The sequence below is a fragment of the Myotis brandtii genome, unplaced genomic scaffold (assembly GCF_000412655.1).
Source record: "Myotis brandtii unplaced genomic scaffold, ASM41265v1 scaffold112, whole genome shotgun sequence".
Lineage (NCBI taxonomy): Eukaryota > Metazoa > Chordata > Mammalia > Chiroptera > Vespertilionidae > Myotis > Myotis brandtii.
Genome location: NW_005353838.1, coordinates 10,794,731 through 10,816,640, shown reverse-complemented (window position 1 = coordinate 10,816,640; position 21,910 = coordinate 10,794,731). Strand labels below are relative to the sequence as shown.

The window sequence follows — 21,910 nt, the reverse complement described above, 5'->3', positions numbered from 1 at the left end:
TGAATACTTAAATCAATATCAGGCATAGGGAACTTTCTATTATCAATATGTTGGGTGCCTGGTAGTTATAGGTACAGCTCAGTCAAGAAGCTCTGGAAAACAATGGTCCAACATTTCTAGACAATGGTTGAGAATAAGGAAGACAAACCAAATAAATATTACATGTTTGGGAGGATGGGATTTAGGTGGGGCAGGAAAGGCTGTAGATTGCATTGATCTAAGTTTCCTTATGGGAATCATGATGCCTTTGTTTGTTTTTGCTTCTCTTTGAACACTGCAGCATGCATAGGCATTCAAAGTGTTTGCTTTGAATATTTGCTTAACTGATAAAAGATGCAGTTACAAAGACTTATGACTGATGATTTTCTAAGTACTTTAAAAATGTCTCTACTTATGAATTTTTAAAAATTATACAAGAATTTATTCTGTGTGTGTCAAACAAGTTTTACCAGTGAAAATTCTATCAAAATCCCTAACTAGTAAGCACAAGAAACAACCTCAATTGTATACAGGAGTTGCTTCCTTTAAAACAAATAAACTAAAATGGCATGTTCACGTAATGTAGACCTCCTTTAGGGTTATATTCACTGTTAACTGTGGACTATGGTTTCATACACCCTTGAGGATAGTTGGAGTAGAATATTTGTTAGCATATAATCTCAGTTCCAGTAGGACACAGTTTTTATCATTCTCTACATTCCACATTTGTAGTGCTGATATCCATAAATAGAAAAACACAGATATTCTTTTCACCATTATCCCAATGTTGCAGCCATAAGGGGTTTAAGAATTAAATTTTTATTCATAAATATTTTATTATATAAAGTACATCATAGAAAATTTCTAAACTATAAGGAAAATAAAAGTGAATCATTCAAACCAAAGATAGCCATTGTTAAGATAACCATTCTTAATATTTTTGTACATTTCCTTTCAATTTTTTCCTGCACAAACCTAGAAACACATGACTTCAGAGTTATGCTTTTTTATTTTTAACTTTATCATAGCCTAATAACCTTTAGCTGAAAAATACTTTATTATATGAATCCTGAATTCATATTACAGGATTACACATTTTGATTACATATAGAAGCTAAACCATGTGAATATCTAAGCAAATATTATTTTTAACAGGTACAAATTCCTGATAAACATCATTATGTTCCAGACAAATCAACTGCTTCCTTTCAGGGTCCTGAGCCTCTCAGAAATCAGTTACAAATCTCATGGATCAGCTGAGTATTAAAGCATAATCAAATAAGTAGATTTTTTAGCTGAACTGAATTTAGAAACTTAGAGAAAACTATTTCTGTCTTCCTTGAGGATAAATTTATTTTCTAAAAAAATGTATACATTTGCTTTGCTGGGAGTCCATTTTATTGCTTATCTTGAAACATTCTTTTTGGATTTTCCATCCAAACTGTGGTTTAGCCAATGGAGCCCCCAATAGCAATACCATCTTAACAAATTACCAAAATATTGAATAGTTATTTAGATTGGGTCAACCCAATAGAGATGAGTACTAAACATGACTTGTTGATAAAAAGGGTTTGAGATACTTGCCATCATTCGGGACACTAGATAATCCAATGGCAAGATAACTGATTATTCAAGGCAGCAGGGGCCCCTGAATCATTGTAAATGCAGAGGATGGAGTGGCCCTCTGTTCTGGGGTGATCCACCATGGCTTTCCAGAAGAATGGCGTTTGAGCGGATGGATAGGATCTGAGCAGTTGGTTAGGAGAGGGTGGTTGTTCCAGAATAAGGTAAAATAATGATAAGACCAGTTTGTCTATGACAAGAGTTAAAGGTCCTAGCAAAGTTGAACCCAGAGAAGAGAGACTGAGGGGAGTTGTTCCAGAGGTTATATGTATCCACAGTGATTGCATAAGAAAGAAATGCTAACCAAACATGGTCATTACAGGGAAGGAAACTTCCATAAGTTGAGAAATAAAAGAGCTTCCTGAGGCTGTGGAAAGTGGGCCTAGGTGACCTCAAAACTCCCTTTAACTTTCAGGTTCCATAAAGAAGACAGGATTCAGATTACAATATCGGTTGTGCTTGTTATATTTAAAACAACATGAATGTAAAAAACACCTTTTCAGAGCTGGCCAAAAGGAGTGGAACTGACCAAAAGAGGAAATAATGACATTTCTGAAAAGTGGAGATAGTGTCTCACTCCCCTGGGTATTCCCAGCATTAGAACCCTTCCTGGTATGCTTGATTCATGTTTATTCAGCCTTTTTAACTATGAAGACGAAAGAAACATTCTTTTAATTTCTTTCTATGATTCTCTGGTGACTTTAGGTAACCACTCAGTTTCCTTTTACCTATCTATCTACTCATTATCTTTATTTTATTTTATTTATTTATTTATTTATCCCTACCCGAGGATATTTTCCCATTGATTTTGATTTTTATAGAGAGTGGAAGGGACAATGTGAGAAAGACACATCGATTGGCTACCTCCCACACTCACCCTTATCAGGGCCAGGGATTGAGACTGCAACTGAGGTACATGCCCTTGACTGGAATCAAACCTGGGACCCTTCAGTCAGAGGGCCGACACTCTATTCACTGAGCCAAACCAGCTAGGGCTTTCTTTCTTTATTTATTTAAAAAAATTTGTCCCCCCAGAGTGGAGTTACACAAACTCTTAAATTCATTATAAATCTCCTGCTTGGCCATTCTCTTGCTTTATTTTATTATTGCTCCTTCATTCTCTATCCCCATCACATTTCCCTTCTCACAGGCGCTCTAATGGGTTCAATATGTGTCTGTAGACATATTCCCATTCCTAAAATATATACATGTTTCCAATTTGCAAAAATGGGCCTACGGCATAGATCTCATTGTTTCTTCCCATAACACTGCTTGCTAGTACTGGGCCAGGCTTTATCTCCTGCCTATGGCACTCAACCTTATTCTATTCCAGATGGCCAGTGACCCTGACACTGAGACTCGCCACCTTTTGGCTCCTCAAGGAAGCTTCTCTTATCTATAAGCTTTATTCTCACTTGTTGTCCTTCACAGGAAGGACCAGCTGTATTATTTATAGAGCTCAGTACAAAATGAAAATATAGAGATTTCCTTTAAAAATTATTGAGATTTTATTTATTTTTATTTTTGTTAAAATCCTCACTCAAGGATATTTTTTCCATTAATTCCTAGAGAGAGTGTAAGGGAGGGGGGAAGTGGAGAGAGATATCAATTGGTTGCCTCCCCCTTTTTTCTCCCTTCCCCCCTCCCCCCGACCACATGGGCCCCAGGGAGCCCAGGATTGGACCTGCAACCCAGATACTTGCCCTTGACCAGAAATCAAACCCAAGATCTTTCATTATAAGGGCCAACGCTCTAATCACTTAGCAACACTTGTCAGGGCAAATATTATTGGAATTTTAATGCACCAACAGCACAACATTAACCTAAGCACAAGATCCTTCTGAGTATAGGGTCCTGTGTGGTGGTATAGGTCACTGGACAATGAAGCTGGTCCTATTGACAATGTTAAGATCTCTGGAAAGACCTAACAACCTTAGATGGTTAACCAAAAATAGAGATTATAATGTTATAACAGGTTGTGTCTACAAGGAAAAAAACAGGTTGAAATTCTGGCTATGTCACTCACTATGCCAGCGGTTCTCAACCTGTGGGTCGCGACCCCTTTGGGGGTTGAACGACCCTTTCACAGGGGTCGCCTAAGACCATCAGAAAACACATATATAATTACATATTGTTTTTGTGATTAATCACTATGCTTTAATTATGTTCAATTTGTAACAATGAAAATACATCCTGCATATCAGATATTTACATTATGATTCAGAACAGTAGCAAAATTACAGTTATGAAGTAGCAACGAAAATAATTTTATGGTTGGGGGTCACCACAACATGAGGAACTGTATTAAAGGGTCGCGGCATTAGGAAGGTTGAGAACCACTGCACTATGCAATCTTGGGTACACTTGACCTCGCTGAGTAAGGAGGAGCCTAGCCAGGAAAACTCAACGAGAAACTATTTTTGAAAACATCCACATTTCAGTAGTGGCTCCAAAAATGTTGTTTACTTTGCCACCCATGACGTAAATGTGCAAATAGTTTTCATCTGTGGTTTTTCAACAGTCTCATTCCTTGTTCTTAGAGAAGGATTCCAATTTTATGTGTCCTTAAACAGGAGGAAGCATATTACATTTTGGACTTTTATTTGGGTGTGAGTATGAAGAGAAGGGGAAATGTTCCTTTCAAAGGAGATTTAACATAGAAATAAGGCCTCAAGCTGGGGATTCATTAGTGAAACTCACGTAAATAATCTGGGAACCCAGGGAAAGTAGGTGCTTCTGCTTCCCACAGCTAACGCACACAGCAGGAACTGTTCTGTATTGCTTATTAATTCTTTCAAAAAAACTTTGAAAGTGCCTCTATCTTGCTGGAATGCACTCAAATAAGCAACATCCATATCTCTTAATAAATGTGATACCTTATTCAGAATGTGCTGAAATAATTAAAGTAAAGGCTTATTAACACAACCTTTGACTATGAGTAATTGTATTAAATTATATTTTATTAAGTATGAAAAATATTCTCCTTTTACATATGTAACAGGTAAAGAAATAGCAGATATGGATGATTATAAATCACCCTTTGGTTAAGGACTTAAATACTCTTAGATTTTATCATGTATCACTTTAACGCCCCAAGGCTTGAATTCAACCTTTGGAGCTCAGAGTTAGTTGTAGGATGTATTAAAATAATATGTAAACAAATACTTTCTTATTATCTCCTTTGAGGAAGCATAATCATTTCTCCTACCACACATCAGAAATAATGTTCATATAAAAATGGCCTTCAGGAACCAATCTGTACTTCTGTTGGGAGGGAAACTTTTCCTCTTTCAATTTGGGTCCAGCTATTAGAGGCCTGCAGAGTAACTGACAATAGACAGATGGACAGGAGTAAAAGAGCTTTATTTTCACACATGCACAGGGGAGCTCCCAATAATGGAAAACTTGTGCAGTAGTCCAAAGTAAAGATATATATTTCAATTTAGGGCATCAGGGGGAGAGTATGGAAGGTCCTGGTTGGGCGTTTTGATGCTAATGGGATGGTCAGTCTATATTCTGGTTGGAGTTTCCCAGTGGGAGAATGTGTGGCAGCTGAATCTGCATCTCCTGGTACTAAGGGTCAGCCTTCTTTCAAGTCAGGAAACTCCTGGGAAGGGTGTCAATGGCAGCTGTATTTTCAGGAGACTGCTTAAGTCTAGGAAATATTTCTTTCTGTGGTTGTGAATTGTTCAGACATTTTCAGTTTAAAGTAATTTTCGTCTCCTCACTTCTATAGCTTCAGCCCTTGGTTGAGTTCAGGCCCTTTGCAGTGGGTGCACACTAGAGTCACCTGGGGGTTTTGGAAAATGCTGAAGTTTGGATCTTGTGTTCAGAGATTTTATGTAGTTTGTGGCATTAGAATTTTTAAAAACTTCATTGCCAATCTTAAACTGATGAAGCTTTCATCAAAAAAGATGCTTTCCTACTCCTTATAAAAAAGCCTGATATACCTTTACGTATAGACACTGCAGCTCTTGTGTAGTTATTTTCTTTATAAAAGGCATGTGCACTCCAGTTTGCCACAGGCCTCAACATCCCTCTTTATCTACCTTCCCTCCCACAATTGCTTTATGTTTTCACATTATGTGGCTGGCCCTGTAAGCATTTGGATTTGACTTATGATGGGCAATAAGGTACCATCCAAGTGGAGTAGTAACTTAAACTGGTTTGCATTTTATTTTATTTGAAGAAAATTTTTTTTTATTGATTTCAGAGAGAAAGGGAGAGGGAGAGAAGGAAACATCAATGATGAGAGAGAATCATTGATCAGCTGCCTCCTGCACGCCCCACACTGGGAATCGAGCCCCCAACCCAGGCATGCCCCAACTAGTCACCTCCTGGTTCATAGGTCCACACTCAACCACTGAGCCAAGCCGGCTGGGCTAACTGGTTTGCATTTTAGAAAATTACTTCGTAAATAATGTGAATGATAACAAAGGAAGGGAGTTATATTGAAATCAGGACAGTCAATTAGAAAACTGTTGTTTAAATGAGAGTGGCTTTAGGTGGGGCATGATGTCTTTTTTGAGATGGAGGTCATTAATCCCCATTTTAAAGGCTTAAAGAGACATAGCCCTGTTATTCAAGTGTGGCTTCCAGAAGCAACAGCAGCAACATCTGGACATCTTAGCACTGCAGACTCTCAGACTCGACCCAGCAAACCTATTAGGTCAGAATCTGCATTTTAACCCAGAGAATTTGAATGGACACTAAAGTTTAAGAGGAACTGACTTAGAAGTTTGTACTATATACTAGTATTTCATGTAGGTTCATATTGCTTTTCATAGATGAATATGTATTGTTTAGAAAGTCCTTGAGTAAAAATAATATTTTAAGTTCTGGGAGAGAATAAAACTGAAAATTGTGTATAGAAACTTCATCTTCAATGTTTTAATTATAGTAGAAATATTCCTCAGATTCAAGATTAAAACCATCTTCCATGATTCATCATCTAATCCAATTTTCCAAGTCATTGAAAATATTTTCCAGTTGTTGCTGGGTGATTTCTTAAATTGGATTTGTGATCTTGGCCTCTAGTTTCTTCAAAAATATTATTTAGAGATCTTTAAAAAATACCAATGCTTAGGTCCCATGGAATCTTTATTAGAGAAAAAAGTCAAGTTTAAAGGTACAAAATAGCCCTGACTGGTTTGGCTCAGTGGCTAGAACGTCAGCCTGCGGACTGAAGGGTCCCAGGTTCGATTCCGGTCAAGGGCATGTACCTTGGTTGCGGGCATATCCCCAGTAGGAGGTGTGCAGGAGGCAGCTGATCAATGTTTCTCTTTCATCGATGTTTCTAACTCTCTATCTCTCTCCCTTCCTCTCTGTAAAAAATCAATAAAATATATTTTAAAAAATAAAGTTACAAAATATTTATATAACTATGAGATAATAAAGTAAAGCAAAATCTCTTGCAAGCTTATTTGGATAATTTAAATGCATAATTATCATCATAGAAACACTGTAAGAAAGTGGCTCTTTTTTTCTCATTTTAAAAAAATCTTTATTGTTGAGAGTATTACAGCTGTCCCAAATTTTCCACCTCATTGCCCACCTCCATCTGGTTCCCATCCCACTCCAGGCCTTCACCATCCTTCTGTCTGTGTCCACAGGTAACATCTTTGGTTAATCTCCCTTCCCTCTGAGATTTGTCAGTCTGTCCCATGTTTCTATTTCTCTGATTTGATTTTATTCACCAGTTTATTTTGTTCATTAGCTTTCTCATTCATTTATTTTGATTTTTAGATTCAACTGTTGATAGATATGTATTTATTGCCATTTTATAAAATCTCTTTTTCTTCTTCATCATCATCATCATCATCATCATCATCATCACCATTTTCTTCTTCTTCCTCTTCTTAAGGAAAATGCTTCAACATTTTATGTAATACTGGTTTGGTGATGATGAATTCCTTTAGCATTTTCTTGTCTGTGCAACTCTTTATCTGACCCTCAATTCTAAATGAGAACTTTGCTGGGTAGAGTAATCTTGATTGTAGGTTCTTGCTATTCATCACTTTGACTATTTCTTACTACTCCCTTCTGGCCTGCAAAGTTTTTTTTCAGAAATCAGCTGACAGGTGTATGGGTGCTCCCTTGTAGGTAACTGCTTTTCTCTTACTGCTTTTATGATTCTCTCTGTCTTTAACCCTTGGCATTTTAATTATGATGTGTCTTGGTGTGGGCCTCTTTGGGTTCCTCTTGTTTGGGACTCTCTACACTTCCTGGTCTTTTAAGTCCATTTCTTTCACCAGATAGGGGAAGTTTCCTGTCATTATTTCTTCAAATAGGTTTTCAGTATCTTATTATCTCCCTTCTCCTTTTGGCACCCCCAAAATATGAATGTTGGTACCTTGAAATTGCCCCAAAGGCTCTTTACACTATCTTCATATTTTTGGACTCTTTTTTCTTTTTGCTCTTCTGATTGGGTGTTTTTTTGCTTCCTTATATTCCAAATTGTTGGTATGATTTTCAGAATCCTCTACTGTATGGTTGAATCCCTGTAAATTATTCTTCATTTCCATTTATGTATGCTTAATTTCAGACTGGTCCTTTGCCATGTCTTTGACATTCTCACTAAGATTCTTGAAAGTCTCACTAAGTCCCCCGAAGGTCTCATGAAGATCCTTGAGTAACCTTATAACCATGGTTTTGAATTCTGTGTCCAGTAGTTTGCTTGGTTTCATTTCTTTAATTTATGACATGTTTCTTTTCCCCCCCATTTTGGCTGCTTCCCTGTGTTTGTTTTTTTATATCAGATAGAGCTGCTATGTCTCCTGGAGTTGGTAGAGTGGCTTTGTGCAATAGGTGTCCTGTAGGACCCAGTATCCTCCCCAGTCACCTGAGCTGGGCACTCTAGCTGCACCCCTGTGTGGGCTGTGTGCACAGTCTTGTAGTTGAGCCTTGATTGCTACTGGCATCTCTAGGAGGAATTGACCTCCAAGCCAATTGGCTGTGAGGACCAGCTGTGACTACAGAGGGAGAGCTGTGCAGGAGACACCCCTATGGAGCAGGACTTGCTTCAGTGGGATTTTGGTGCTCACTGAGTCTGCCTCTTGAGTGGATATGTAGAGTTGTAATCTGCTATGCTCTGAAGCTGTCCACCAGGTGCACTGGCTCGAGGGCCTCCAGGGAGGTGCAAAGTCAGCCACTGCCTGGGGACACCCTGCAGGAGATATTTGTATTGGGCTTGGAGGTGCCCAGGTGAGGCCCAGCTCTGAAGCAAGGCAGGCTCGTGCTCATGCAGGGTCTTGGGCCTTTTATTGGTAGGTTTGGGCCATGCTGCCTCAGCTGCAACTTGTTTGAGAGGTTTTAGCAAAGTCTGAAGCCTGAGCCAGGACGGGCCATTCATGTGGACAAGCTGCTGCAAACAGGTTGGATGGGGCTGCAAATTGAATGAGGCAGGGCCTCAGAGAAAACAGATATGGCTGCCAATCAGCCTTGTGACCAGGGAGGTCCCAGCCCAGGAACAATGACCCCTGTGAGCACCCTTGTCTGTGGGAAAGCTGTCACCCGTCTTCCTGCCCTGATACCAGACAATCCAGTTCCTCCCTGTATGTGTCTGGGTCCCCCAGAGCCGCTGTCCGGAGCCTGGCGTTGGAGCTCACAGGGATGAAGTCTGAGTAAGTTTGTGCTTGGGCCCTTTAAAAGGAACACCCAAGTCTCCGGCAGCTTCCATGTCCCTCAGCCCCAATCTCCACTGGTTTTTACAGCCCATGGTTATGGGGACTTCTCTTCAGCTTTGGGACCCTGGGCTGGGGGTCTGGTGTGGGGCTAGAACCCCTTGCTCCTCATGGGGGCCTCTGCAGAGATGATCTCCCTCCTGATTAAAAAAAAAAACCACAGCACACATGTTTCTTTACCCCTGTGTTTTGAATTCTTCCTTGTGTTTGTTTCTACGTATCAGAGCTGCTATGTCTCCTGGAGTTGGTAGAGTGGCCTTATGTAGTAGGTGTCCTGTAGGGCCCAGTGGCTCAGCCTCCCCAGTCACCTGAGCTGCACACTAGGTGTGTCCCTGTGTGGGCTGTGTACACAGTCTTGTAGTTGAGCCTTGATTGCTGTTGGTGTCACTGGGAGGAATTGACCTCCAAGCCAATTGGCTGTGAGGACCAGCTGTGACTACAGAGGGAGAGCTGTGCAGGAGACACCCCTATGGAGCAGGACTTGCTTCAGTGGGATTTTGGTGCTCACTGAGTCTGCCTCTTGAGTGGATATGTAGAGTTGTAATCTGCTATGCTCTGAAGCTGTCCACCAGGTGCACTGGCTCGAGGGCCTCCAGGGAGGTGCAAAGTCAGCCACTGCCTGGGGACACCCTGCAGGAGATATTTGTATTGGGCTTGGAGGTGCCCAGGTGAGGCCCAGCTGTGAAGCAAGGCAGGCTTGTGCTCATGTAGGGTCTTGGGCCTTTTATTGGTAGCTTTGGGCCGTGCTGCCTCAGCTGCAACTTGTTTGAGAGGTTTTAGCAAAGTCTGAAGCCTGAGCCAGGACGGGCCATTCATGTGGACAAGCTGCTGCAAACAGGTTGGATGGGGCTGCAAATTGGATGAGGCGGGGTCTCAGGGAACCACCAGGGTGAAACAAACAGCGAGGGCCAAGCTGATGGACACAAATATGGCTGCCAGTCAGCCCTGCGACAGGGGAGATCCCAATGACCCCTGTGAGCACCCCTGTCTGGGAGAAAGCTGTTCCCCATGTACCTGCCTCGATGCCAGACAATCCAGTTCCTCCCTGTATGTGTCTGGGTCCCTCAGAGCCTCTCCCTGGCGCTGGAGCTGGGAGGAAGCGAGTCTAAGTTTGTGTGTCAGCCCTTTAAAAGGAACAACTGGATATCCAGCAGCCTCCATGTCACTGAACCCCAATCGCCACTGTTTTTTACAGCCTGTAGTTATGGGAACTTCTCTTCCCAGCTCTGGGACCCTGGGCTTGGGGTCTGGTGTGGAGCTGGGACCCCTTGCTCTTCAAGGGCAGCCTCTGCAGATACAATCTCCCTCCTGATTAAAAACATGCTACACGTGGGTGCTGGTCCAGCTGGTTATGCGCCTCCTCCCCTCCTATCAGTGTGAGCATGCTTTCTTTTTTACTTCTCTAGTTGTAGGACTTCCCTTCAACCAGCTTTCAGGCAGTTCTGGATGATGGCTGTTCTGTGTTTTAGTTGTAATTTTGACGTGGTTGTAGGAGGTGATGTGTACAGCTGTTTACCTATGCTGTCATGTAGGTTCCTATAACATTTTCCATCAAAAGAAGCTCTTTAAAAATATGTTTATTGCTCTAACATTGGCCTGTGGACTGAAGGGTTGTGGGTTCAATTCTGGTCAAAGGCATTTGCCTGGGTTGTGGGCTCGATCCCCAGTAGGGGGCATGTAAGAGGCAGCTGATCAATGATTCTCTCTCATCATTGATGTTTCTATCTCTCTCTCCCTCTCCCTTCCTCTCTGAAATCAATAATAATATATTTAAAATATGTTTATTGTTTTATTTTTCTGATTACATAATATTTTCTAATTTTTCTAAAATAAAAAACTGAAGAAAATTAAAATCACTCATAGTATGTAATTATGTCTGAAAATGAGAAAGAAATATAAAACATACATAATATTGAGTATTCCACAACTGTGTGTGTATATGGATACACCATATATGTGTGTGTTTATATACAAAATGGGTATGTGTTCTTTTGCAGTGTGATTTTTCCAGTTATCATTGTGTCATAAGCATTTCTCTATTCAAATGCATATTTAAAATATTTTTTAATGATTGGGTGCTATTAAACCATGTATCTATAGCATACAGTATTTGAGGCAGCAACATAGTATTTCAGATTATGACAGTGGAGTGAATGGTACACTCCCAAGGCCTCGAGTTAAGTCCCGGCCTCTGCTTCTATCTGATGTACTCTTGGGCAAATTTCTTGCATATTTGAACCTGGGCTCTGTCTTTTGTAAAAGAGGGTAATAATTGTGTCTAATTGATATAGTTGTTGTGAGGATTAATTATGTTCTCATATGACAGTACTTAGCACAATGCCTTGCACAATACAACCACAACATAACATGGCTTTTTTTTTAATGGTGGTAAAACAAACAACAATAATTTTACGTTTAGTGACTTTTAGTGTATTCACAATGTCGTATAACTATCACCACTATCTAGTTCTAGGACATTTTTATGACCCCCTAAAAAGAAGATCATACTCATCAAACAGTTTATCCCTTCCTCTCTCCTCCCAACCATTAATCTGCCCTCTGGCTCTATGGATTTGCCTTTTCTGAATATGTCATAAAAAATGGAGTCATATAGTAAGTGGCCTTTTGTGTCTGGCTTCTCTTGTTACTGGTGGGGAGAGGTCCTTATCCCCACCGGTTGCTAATGGGAGTGGAATTCTTGCAATATCCCGAAAAAAAGAATTTTCTGAGATTCACATGGGAGAAGGAGTGATTTTCATTTGCATGGAATTAAGTCCTTGAGTTTCCAAAGTGCCCTCCTTCAGTCCTGCCGTAAAAGAAGCGTAACTGTGGCTTTAATAAGGCTAGAATTAGAGCCAGTGTCCAGAGTTTCTGTTCCATGTAGGAGCAACCTCATCAGCTGAGGTTGTTTCCCACTGCAGTTCATCAATCCATTGCATGGGCCATACAGGCGAATGCAAGGAAGCAGGGACAAGAGAGCACCACAAGCCATAACTCACGAGAGAGCAAACTCTTTTTTTCAGGGGATTATGTATTCCCAAATAGGCTTGCAGTGGTCATGCCCATTCTGGCCAGTCATTTCTGTTCTCTGGTGTGATTGACTGACACCCGCCCTACATCACCCTGACTTTACTGCGCATGTACCCATCTCCTCTTTGTTGGATCTGCAGGGAATGGGCCAGTGGGTTTGATCTTTGGTCATGGCACATACAAGAAGCTCCTAGGGCAATGGAAACTAAAGGGAAAATAAACAAATGGGACTACATCAAAATAAAAAGTTTCTGAACAGCAAAAGAAACCGTCAATAAAACAACAAGAAAGCCCACTGCATGGGAGAACATATTTGCCAATGATATCTCCGATAAGGGTTTAATCTCCAACATTTACAGGGAACTCATACAACTTAACAAAAGGAAGACAAACAACCAATCAAAAAATGGGCAATGGACCTAAATAGATACTTTTCAAAAGAAGACAGAAGAAAGCCCAAGAGACATATGAAAACATGCTCAAAGTCACTAATCATTCGAGAGATGCAAATCTAAATGACAATGAGGTACCATCTCACACCTGTCAGAATGGCTATCATCAACAAATGACAAATGCTGGCGAGGATGAGGAGAAAAAGGAACTCTCATGCACTGATGATGGGAATGCAGACTAGTGCAGCCACTGTGGAGAACAGTATGGAGTTTCCTAAAAAAACTAAAAATGGAACTCCCATTTGACCCAGTGATCCCACTTCTAGGAATATATCCCAAGAAACTAGAAACACCAATCAGAAAGGATATATGCACCCCTATGTTCATAGCAGCACAATTCACCAGAGCTAAGATTTGGAATCAACCTAAGTGCCCAGCAGCAGATGAGTGGATTAAAAACTGTGGTACATCTATGCAATGGAATACTATGCTGCTATAAAAAGGAAGGAACTCCTACCATTTGCAACAGCATGGATGGAGCTGGAGAGCATTATGCTAAGCAAAATAAGTCAGAGAAAGATAAATATCACATGATCTCACTCATTTTTGGATTATAATGACCAACATAAACCAATGGACAAAAACATCTAGAGACAGAGAAGCATTGATTAGATGTTCAAACCTCAGAGGGAAGGTAGGGGAGGGGAGGGGTAGGGGGAGAGATCAACTAAAGGACTTGTATGTATGCATATAAGTATAAGCGATGGATGCAGACAACAGGGGGTAAGGGTGAGGGTAGGACTGGGGGGATGGGCCGACAATGGGGGGATAAGGACACATTTGTAATACCTTAATCAATAAAATAAAAGTTAAAAAAAGAAGCAATCAATGAATGCAAAAATAAGTGAAACAACACACTGATGCTTCTCTCTCCTTCTCCCTCTCTCTCTTCCCCTTCCTTTTTCTAAAATTAATTTTTAAAAAATTTAGAAAAGCAGCCATTAAAAATAAGATCAATGAAAAAAATTTTAAGCAGCCATTTAAAAAAATAAAATAAAATTTTGAAATAGTCTTTTTTTAAGAATAGAAATATTTCCTCAGAAATAGCACTTACTTGAACTATTTTGTACAAAAGGAGCTACTTATAGTGTTTTAGAGTGGTTCAGGGAGTGCACAGCATTATCTAGACTTCTTATAATAGTTTCTGGGTTATCCAAATATTTTCCAACTGCTTTATAAACATTGTTGAGCTATTTTTTCTCATTGCAGCACATAATAACCTGTGTACGGAAGCTGACTATTCTGCTATTTGAGCTTCTGTTACATTCTCCAAATTCCTTCACTGAAGGGATGTGAAAAAAATGGTAAAACTGCTTTAAAACATATTGCTTCAGTAGATCTGCTCAAGTCTCCGGTGGTTATAAGGAAAACCTATAAAAAGTAGGACCAACTTTGGACTACTATGATCATGAAACCCATTGCTGATGACCCTAAGGATAGGATTTGGAGGGGGGTGGGGTCATCAAGCTAGGCCCCAGGTCAAATTCAGCCTGATGCCTGTTTTCATACATTAAGTTTTACTGGAACACAGTCAGGTTCATTTAGGTATTATCTCAGGCAGAGTATGTGCAGAGCCTAAACTGGCTACTCTCTGGTTCTTTATAGAAAGAAAACCTGCTGACTGCCGGAATGGGGCCTGTAGAAGGACAAGGTGTGCTTAGTGGGTTTTTAATAAAGAGATGGGGTCTGATAGGTGCTATGGCTTTGGCTCAAACTACCCCAAAACTTAGTGAGTGGCATAAAATGACCTTGTCTTACGCTCATGGATTCTATAGGTCAGGACAGAGCTTAGAGTCTTGTCTCTGATTTGTGATGTGCAGGTTCTCAGCTAGAAGAGTCAAAGTCTATGGGCTTGAATGGCTGGACCTCCTCAGGCATCTCTCTCTCCGCTCTCTCCATGTGATCTCTCCAGCACTCTTACCTGTTGGCTTAGGGCTCCCAGGACATGTGTGTGTGTGTGTGTGTGTGTGTGTGTGTGTGTGTGTGAGAGTGAGAGAGAGAGATGAGGAAGGCATGAAACCTCATTGCCTTTTATGACCCAGCCTCAGCTGCATAAGCTACCAGTTGCAAAGTCCTATTACAAAGTCCTGCCCAGGTTCAAGGGGTGACACATAGACTCCACTTCTCAATGCAGGAGTGTCAATGTCTTATTTTAAGAAAAGCACAGGAGAGTTACATATAGAGTTAATCTCCATTTCTGTTAAATCTGCCACATGAGGTAAGAGCCTCACCAGAGAATGCCTGCTGTCAGCCTACTTGTCCTCACCACTCTTTCCTATAAAATGAAGCAGAGTATGTTTCTTTATAATGTTTTATCTAATTTAAAAAATAAAGTGGGGTCTGAATCTGCAATGTCCAAAGGCAGAAATGAGTAGAATCTCGAAACAGTAAAGACATCTGCATTAGTGCATTTCAATTCCTCTGTTTTCATTTTAGTGAATAATTTGTTTTCCTTGTCTGATTTTTTAATGAACTTCCCAATTAAGACCAGGTGTCATTTTTTTCATAGAACATAAATTAGAAATAATTTTATTACTAACAGGTAAAATATGTATATATAGTATTGAATTTGTCTGAAAGCATTGGGAAAATCTACAAAATAGTGGGAATTTTACATTGGTAACTACTGTAGCCTTAACTTGTGAGTTAATGTAAAGCTTAGTGAACCATATGCTTTCATTTATGAGAAAATTTTGATTGATTGATCGACTTATCTCTTTATTTTTATTGGTTTCAGAGAGAAAGGCAGAGAGAGCTAGAAACATTAATGATGAGAGAGAATCATTGATTGGCTGCCTCCTCCTGCCCGCTCCACACTAGGGATCGAGCCCCCTAACCCAGGCATATGCCTTTGACCAGAATCGAACCTGGGACCCTTCAGTCCGCAGGCTGATGCTCTATTTACTGAGCAAAACTGGCTAGGGCAGGAAATTTTGATTTAGAAAGTCCTTCGGAAATACTTAAGCCCATCTAAGAAGAGAATGAGTTAAGAGAGCAAATAAAGAGTATTGTGTTTTATGATCACTAGGTTTAAAACTACCTGCTGTCACTTTGCTTATAGAATCCTCAACAGCTTTTAAGTTTAAATGTGTAGAAGTGGGGTCACTGGGTCAAATGGGAGTTCCATTTTTAATTTTTTGAGGGAACACCATACTGCTTTCTACAGTGGCTGCTCCATTCTGCATTCCCACCAGCAGTGTACTAGTGTTCCCTTTTCTCCATATCATTGCCGGCACTTGTCCTTTGTTGATGTGTTGATGTTAGCCATTCTGACAGGTGATACCTCATTGTCATTTTAATTTGCATCTCTCAGATGATTAGTAACTTTGAGCATTTTCTCAAAGGCCTCTGTATGTCTCTTGGCCTTCTGTATGTCCACTTTGGAGCTTTAGCCTTTGCCCATTTTGTAATTGGATTGTCTTCCTTTTGTTAAGTTGTATGAGTTTCTTATGTATTTTGGAAATTAACCCCTTATCAGATGTATCATTGGCAAATATGTTCTCCCATTCAGTGGGCTTTCTTGTTGTTTTGTTGATGGTTTCTTTTGCTGTGCAGAAGCTTTTTATTTTGATGTAGTCCCATTTGTTTATTTTCTCCTTTGTTTCCTTGCCCTAGGAGATATATCTTAAGAAACCTGAAACACCAGTCAGAAAGAATATATGAACCCCTATGCTCATAGTGGTGCAATTTACAATACTTAAGATCTGGAAACAGCCTAAATGCCCATCAGTAGATGAGTGGATAAAAAGGCTATGGTACATTTACATCATGGAATACTATGCAGCTGTAAAAAAAGAAGGATCTCTTACCATTTGAGACAGCATAGAGGAATCTGGAGAGTATTATGCTAAGCAAAATAAGCCAGTCAGAGAAAGATAAGGATCACATGATCTTACTCTGATGTGGAATCTAATGAATAAAATAAACTGATGAACAAAATAGATCCAGAGACATAGAAGCATAACAAATCTCAGAGGGAAGATAAGGGTGGGGTGGTTGGGGAGAAATTAACCAGGGGACTTATATGCATTTATGCATAGCCCATGGACACAGACAATAGTGTGGTGAAGGTCTGGGAGGGGCAGGTGGGGGGAAGAGGGGGTCAATGGGAAAAAAAAGGGATGGATATCTGTAATACTTTTAACACTAAAGATAAATTTTTTTAAAAAGCTACCTAAAGTTTTTTAAAAAAGTATAAATGCTTAGAAAAATTTTTTCTTTTCATTACTTTTTTAAAAAAATTCTTTGTATATATTATTTCTTCTCCTTCTCCTCCTCCTCCAATTATTTGACAGCCCTGAAAGAAAAATTCCCATAAAGCCTGACTCTTTATAGTTACTATTATCATAACTCAAGGTAATATTGCTATCATAATAGTGCTAGTGAAACTGACTCTACTTGATGTGGGCACCTGAGAAGGCACTTTCTTATGGCTTAACATAGACACCAGCTACATCCCTACAACCTTCCTGTGCTACTTCAGTGTCCACCCCGAGACGTTCTGTGGCCTTAGAGTTCCTTGCTGTTCTTTACTCCAAAGGCCTTCACTTCAGCTTCTCAGCCATGTGGCTACACTTGGTTCCATGGCACCACCCAAACCTGCTCTCTTCACCTCCCTTTCCTTTCATCATTTCCTGGTCCCTCCTTATCCTATTCAACATGGGCCAAGGCTGTTTGTGAGGAAACTCAATCACCCATTTTCTCTGATTCTTCCTACATCTGAAAGAAGATGAGTCAATTAGAATAATTTTTCCAATTATATCTGTTTAAAAAGTAAATGATCCATTATCAGTTAGCCTTACAAATTCCTTTCTTTGTCATCTATTAATTCTCTGCTCCTTTCCCCATAACAACCAGTCCAAAACTTTCGTGCTTTTTAAAAATTCCCCAGACTTTACTTAACCTCAGAGTCATTTAGTCATACAAAATGAAATTGCTTGACTCTTTTTTCCCCTCTGCCCTTTTTCCTCTTTTTTCCACTCGTCTTCTGTTTACTTTAATTCTCCTCTTTTTCCAAATGTAAGCCTTGATCCACTTTTCTAAATTCCTCCTTTCCCATCTCTATATTTTGCCTCTTTTCATTCTTAATACCTCAATTTCCAGCTACCCTCTTCTTCCTTCAATTATATTTTGATCTCTCACAAAATTGGAAACAAAAATGTTGCTGCTCAACCCTTAAAACACTAATCCATCTTTTTAAAAAACTATTGTAATGGGTTGAAATGTGTCCCCCAACATTCATATATCTCGGAATGTGATCTTATTTGGAAATAGGGTTATTGCAGATGGAATTAGTTAAGATGAGGTCATTAGGGTGGACTCTAATGAAATATACCTTTAAAAGGGGGAAATTTGAACACAGAGGCAGGCCCGCATAGAGGGAGAAGATGTGGAGACACAGGGAGCAGTTGGCCATCCGAGAGGCCAGGAGAGAGGCCTGGAACAGGTCCTTCCCTCACAGCCTCAGAAGAAACCAATCCTGTTGGCACCCTGATTTCAAACTTCCAGCCCCCAGAACTGTGAGAGAGAGAGTTTCTGTTGTTCAGGCCCCCAAACGTGTGGTACTTTGTTACAACAGCCCTGAGACACTACTACGATTGCTTCATTTTCTGCCTCCTTGGCCGCCCTCAAATGCTTACCACTACTACGATTGCTTCATTTTCTGCCTCCTTGGCCGAAAATGCATTATGAGAAGCTGTTCTTTCTCAATAACTGATGACTTGAAGCTCTTGATGCATTTGTCCTCTGAGGCACTACTTTCTCTAGTTTTCGCATCTTTGGGATGGCTCCTTTCCAATCTTTCCATGCCATTTCTTCCCCCATTCTTGTTTTGCATGGAATGTCTAATCTTTGGCTCCTTTCTCATCTCATTTCTTCACGTGGAGTTATCTTATCCCATGACAGCAGTATCACTTTTAGCTTGATAATTTCTAGGTATTTAAAAAAATTTCCAAGTCATATATCTTTTCTCAACTCCAGTCTTCTTTTTAGAAATTCCTGTTGAAGATTTACATATCAATTTCTTACTGGTACTTCTAATTCAACTAAAATAGTTCTTTTCCCCTTCAACCCTTCTCCTGTTTTCCTTGTTGGCTAAAGACATTGCAGTCTTTAGACATTAGGATCCTAATTCTTTTTCTCCCCTCACTTTGCTCATCTCTGTTTTAGTCAATTCTTACCTCTTTATCTCCTTCTCATCTTCTCACCCCAGGACCACCACTTTAGTTTGGACTCTCAGAATCCTTAACAGAGACTATTACACTTACGTTGTGTAGTAGTATGAATCTGAGCCTACAAACTATAATAATTGCATGAAATGTCACTTGTTTTTTATTTTTTTATTTTTATTCAACATAAGCCTTATTCTGAGCTCCCATCCTCTGACTGGTGGGACATTCAATATCTGTTGTTATTGGAGTCCCCTTTCCCCAGGGTTTGCAGGGGTTCCTGGGGCCATACAACACCATAGCACTGTAGTCATCAGTCCACTCTGATTCCCTCTTAAACGATCATTGTGCCAGCCTATATGGAGACTGCAGCTTCAGCGGCTCTGCTGCTTTTGTACCTGTTTGGGGTCCCAGGCTGGCCCAAATGCCAGTCTCCCTAGGGGCAACACAGCCATGCCTGTGGAGGCCTCATGGCACTGCTCCGAGAAGACCATACATCTTCACAAACCTCATCCTGCATCCAGCCTTCTCTCCCGTGCTAGCCAGGCCCCCCTGATTTTCAATGGCCCTCACACTTACCTTTTTCTCCTTCACCACAGCTATCATATATCTTCATTTGACTTGGTCTTTTACAAAAGACAGGAGGGGAAATGACTTACAAGTAACTTCTGCCTTTGACCTTAATATAAACTTCACCAAGGCAAAAGAAACTCATTTGTGGAATATAATGAACAACATACAGTGATGAACAAAAATAGATCCAGAGACATAGAAACATCGAACAGACTGTCAAACCTCAGAGGGAAGGCAGGGGAGGGGGCGAGGTAAAAGATCAACCAAAGGACTTGTATCCCTGCATATAAGCATAGCCAATGGACACAGACAATAGGGGGTGGGGGTATGTGCTGAGGGGCAGGAGCGGTCGGGGAGAGGTCAATGGGGGAAAAGGGAGACAAATGTAAAACTTTCAACAATAAAGAATTTTTAAAAAAGAAAACAAAATTGACTGCCTTCTTGAAACAGGGCAGATAGCACAATATAGGAATAACACAGTAAATTATCCTGCCACATGCCTAACTGGCTTCTGAGCCTCTGGTCTTTCCATTTTGCAATTAATTCTTTTTAATTAATTAATTAACAAATTAATTAATTATTTTTTAATTCTCCCCTGAGGGTATTTTTCCATTGAATTTTAGAGAGAGTGAAGAGAGAGGAAAAGACAGAGAGAAATATTAGTGTGAGAGAAACACATTGATTGGCTGCCTCCAGCACGAGATCGCGAGGAGCCTGTAACCGAGGTACGTGCCCTTGACCAGAATCAAACCTGGGACCCTTTAGTCTGCAGGCCGATGCTCTGCGATTAATTCTTTATGATGTCATCAAAGTTGCCTTTGGGCAAGCTGAGACTAAGCCATTTTTCTCTCAAGCATCTCCACTACAAACTCTCATGGCATTTTTTCCCCCCACACTGTTAGGATTTAATGGTGAGAATGGAAAGCAGAATATCCTCTCAAGAGAAAGACATTCCAATCAAGAGTTTTCCCAAACCTCATTCTTTTTGCTGGGCTAGGATATCCACCTTTGTTAACAGAAGAGCAAAGTTTATTATAAACAAGAAGAGAAGTGGTTTAAAAGAGCAGAGGATCATGGGCGCATTGCCTGCCACTGGGTCACCCAGACTTACTCTCATAATTAAGGCTCTTAGAACTGGCTTGATTGCTCCCTAATTTTGTGGTTTCACTAAATCTCACTGGAACCCTGAGAAAAGTCCTTGCCTTCTGGGCTCACGCAAGCACAAAACCACCCCTGATAGCTGTGAGCAGGCCAGCTAGGGCGGGTAGGCTTTATCTCTTTGTTTAAATGAACATTCCTTCCTTTACTTTTTGTCTAATAGAATTTCAGCCTTTTTGGACCTTCATATCCTGGCTGGATCTTCAGTCTGATCAGAGTCCATTTCTCCTCTTCCCTAACCCCAAATCCAAACTCTGAGCTCGAGATGTTATGATTGACAGGCCTTTCATGGGTTGGCTAAAATAAAAATACACTCCTCACCTGTTCTCAAAGCATTTAAATCCCACCTTGATCTGCCCTTTGCCTGCTCCCCAACCTGTAAGTCTCCCTGATTCCAAGCTTGGATGCTTATTATTCCCACTAGAGGCCTGATGCACGAAATTCGTGCAAGGGGCTCAGCCCTTGCAGCCTCTTGCAGTCTCGGCTGGCACTCGTAGCCCCAGCTTCGACCGGAAGGTTGTCAGGATGGTTGTTCTGCTGTTAGGTCTAATTAGCATGTTAGCTCTTTATTATATAGGATGCCTACCACATACTTTCTTACCTCTGAGTCTCTGTTTAGTCTGACCCCTCAGCATTGAATTTCTCTTTCCTTATTTTCTTTTTCTTCTTGTTCAACGTTAATCATAAATTATAGTGTTAGAGTTGACATGGAAAGATAAAAGCCAAAAGTCAAGAATAGCCTGAAGTCACACTTTGGTTACCTAAAAGGAGGAGGACTCAAATGGAAGTAGAGTGTGCTAGCAAAGTGAAACCAGGGGCAAAGTATCAGGAAGTGAGTCAGCAAAGCTAAGCAGAAACAGAAATTGTAAACAGAGTTTGGCATATAATTCGATATTGGGCCCAACAGAAATTGGCCAAGAAGCAAGACAAAGCACCCACAATCAGGATGTTTGGATAATATTTTTAGTGTTAAAAACACACACACAAAATTCAACTAAGTATATATTAAATACCTTATGGGCTTTATTCAACAATTTATGAATCAGGAACCTTCCCTTAATAGATAGAAAGGAGCTCTGCTGATCTATACAAAATGAAAGACTTACATAGGCAAAAGGGAGTGGGAACAAGGAAGTTATACTAGCAAAAGCAGGGTGCTCGTGGCATGGTCACTATGTTTTAGGGGATGGAGGGGTCTATTAGGCAGATTGCCTCACTAGTACTCCACACTGTTAGGATTTAATGG

General features: G+C 40.4%; 1 protein-coding gene across 2 annotated transcripts in view; it reads left to right on the top strand.

The window, feature by feature from the left end:
• Positions 1-21,910, top strand: part of CCDC141 (coiled-coil domain containing 141) — a 164,082-nt gene that overhangs the window by 52,646 nt on the left and 89,526 nt on the right. The gene's annotated exons all lie outside the window — the stretch shown is intronic.